Source organism: Juglans regia, chromosome 16, assembly GCF_001411555.2.
Source record: "Juglans regia cultivar Chandler chromosome 16, Walnut 2.0, whole genome shotgun sequence".
In the NCBI taxonomy this organism is placed as follows: Eukaryota; Viridiplantae; Streptophyta; class Magnoliopsida; order Fagales; family Juglandaceae; genus Juglans; species Juglans regia.
The window spans coordinates 15,136,274-15,139,354 of record NC_049916.1 but is presented as its reverse complement, the minus strand read 5'-3'; positions in this window follow the sequence as shown (position 1 = coordinate 15,139,354).

The following is a 3,081-nucleotide window of genomic DNA, read 5'->3' as shown; positions in this document are numbered from 1 at the left end:
TTGTTCAAAATTTAGAGGCCAATCATTAGTCGTTAAAAGACAAAAGTATTGAAGGGGTTGTGTCTTTAGAAGCAGAGATTGATAGGGAAGAAGCCGAGCCTTTAGTGCATGAGAAAGACTTGACGATGTATGTAGAATCAAGTGGAGCCCAAGCTAATAGAGAATTGGTTTTGGTTATGAGTGATGACCAGATTTTGTAGCCTATGATTACATCTTTTGTGGATGGACTGGAAGATAATTCTGAGGCGCAAACAGGAGATGCACGGGTTCCTATTTCGGAGGATTTGCAGCTGGTGATTTTTGACCAAGATCATATTGGTATGGAATCAAAATCTGAAGATAAGGCTGAGTTGGCGCATCCAGCAAAGGAGAAGGATGGCAGTTCTGATTCTAAATTAATGAGAAAGAAGATAATTCCTAAAAGAATGCTCAGAAGTTAAACAAGGGTTCCGAGCAGACCCGCTAAACATATTCAATGATGAACAAAATTATGCTTTGGAATATAAGAGGAATTAGCACTTCGAGGAAGCGTTTACGGACGTTGGTTCGGGCACAAAAGCCTTCTATTCTCTTTCTAGTGGAGCCGTTCAGGGGTGATAGTCAATTGAGTTATTGGAGTAATTATTTTTTGTTTAGTGAATGTCTATCTAATGCGGACAAGGCTGGTAAAATTTGGTGTTTCTGAACTATTGGACTGCTGGGCTCTAGGTGGATGTCATGGGTGGATCGAATCAGCATGTTTCATTGATGATTAATTCAACCGTTTTGATCTCAGCAATATATGCAAAGTGCCGGTATTTAGACAGGTGGGTTTTATGGGTTGCTTTGCTTGTTATCAATACTTTGTAGTTGAATCATGTGATCTTGGGGGATTTTAATATATTACGGAATGATAGTGAAAGACGTGGTGGCAGTCCGAGGTTGCTCACGGCAATGGAGGAGTGTTGGTAGGATAAGTGGATGAGTTATGGTCCTTTGAGGGAGAGTTGCTCGATTGTGGGTGATTTGAATTTGAAAGTGAACCAGGTTATGTTGAATAATAGCTAGAATTTGCATTATCTGGAACATTTAGTAGGGTCTAGAAAAGCTGCAGAAATTGTTAATGAAATTAAGGGTCAAAGGTTAGGAGAAGATAAGCTCATCTAGTTGGGAAATTTGGAGGGTTCTTTTACGTCTAGGAGTGCCTGGAGTCTTGTTCGGGAAAGCAATAATAAATATGAATGGACAGATTGGATATGGAATGTTGCTATTCCTAAAAAGTTTTCTGTGTTTATGTGGAAGGCCCTGAACTCAAGTCTGAGTGTGGATGACCGTATAAGGAATTTGGGAGTGCCTTTAGTGTCCAAGTGTGAGTGTTGTCAACAAGGTGTCGTAGAAGAGATTAATCATGTGTTGTATAGTGGGTACATAGCAGCAGTCATTTGGAAATTCAGCTCAAATATGTTGGGTATTCCATTTGTCCCAAATCGGTCTTGGAAAGCAACAGTTGAGGCTTGGTTTCAGAGAGCATCAAAATCATCACAACTTGGTATGCTAATTGGATTTGTTCCGGTGATAATTTCCTAGAACTTATGGAGGTGGAGATGTAAAGCCAGGATGGAAGGTAAAAAAGAAAAGGTTCATGTTTTATGGAGATGGGTTAAGTATTGGATTCATTGGGTTGGTATTAAAATCAGTAAGGCTTCTCGTTTAGTGGATAATGATTTTAAGGTGTTAAGTTTTTTGAATTTACCTATTATTGCAGGGAAGAAGGAAGTTTTGAAGGTAGTCAAATGGGCAAAGCCAAACAGAGGGTGGCTTAAAAATGAATGTAGATGGAAGTAGCCGAAACAATCTGGGAATGTTGGGTGCAGGAGGAGTAGTCAGGAATGAATTCAGGAATGTGGTATATGCTTTTTCCGAGTCATATGGGCATGGGAGTAATAATCTTGCGGAAGTTATAGCTCTATGGGCAGGTCTTAAACACTATAAGCAATGGGGGTTCAATAATCTTGCCATTGAGATGGATTCTTTAATAATAGTGAATTGGATTAAGAATGGAAGATGTACTCTTTGGTATCTAGAGGACTTTAGGAAAGAAATAGTTGAAATATTGGGAAAGATAAATTTTTATGTGAGTCATATATATCGGGAAAGAAATAAGGCTGCCGATGTTTTGGCACGGCTAGGAAGTAGTGGTGTTTCCCGAGTGTGGGTAGGTCAAATGGAGCTTCCACATTTGTTGAAGGGGGATCATCAGGAGAGATGCATGTGGTCTACCTCAGATTCGAAAGTGCTGAATGTAAATTTAGGATGTAATATTCGATAGTGTAATTTATTTTTGATGAGAAGTTACGCTTGATAGGTTTTTTTTTGGTTTTTTTCTTTGAGTACTTGGGGATTCGTTTTCTTTATTTTCAATTTTTTTGTAAATGCCAAATACTGTGATTGTTACCATGGTTTTCCTCCGCCACAAGTAAAGGCTCAGTAATAAACTTGGACAGGAGTCACTATTGGACATGTGACTACCTTCACTTTGATAAAAAAATGAAAAGAAAAGACAAGATTACAACACTCATCAAATTAAATAAATAAATAAAGATAAAAAAGGTAGAAAGTAGAAACTAATACATGATTCATTTTAAGGATAGAGGTTAGAGTTCTTGATTGAATCTTAAGGCTCAAAGTGGGTGAAAGATAGGCATGTAAAATGGATTCTATAATATTTATTGAACATTTACTGTTACCCGAAAAATTCATTCAGAGAACTACAAATGTAGATTCATTTTATATGTTTATCTTTGATCTGTTACTCTAGTTAAGCCTCTCGGCCAGAAGTTAAAAGTATCAAATCCATATTTTATTATCTAAAGAAGTACTTAACAAACTTAGAACAAAAAATATGTGATACCTTCAATGTACTAATTTGGAGATGAGAGAAGTTGAGATGACCTGGTTTGGTTTGATAGATGAAACACACACAGTCTCACTTCGTCTGTACGGTAGATCAAATGGTTTGTGTAATCAAATGCCCACTTTAGCCCACAACCATGCCTTGACACACTAGTATAAAGCATTCTGACTTTTGTCCACCGCAAGCCT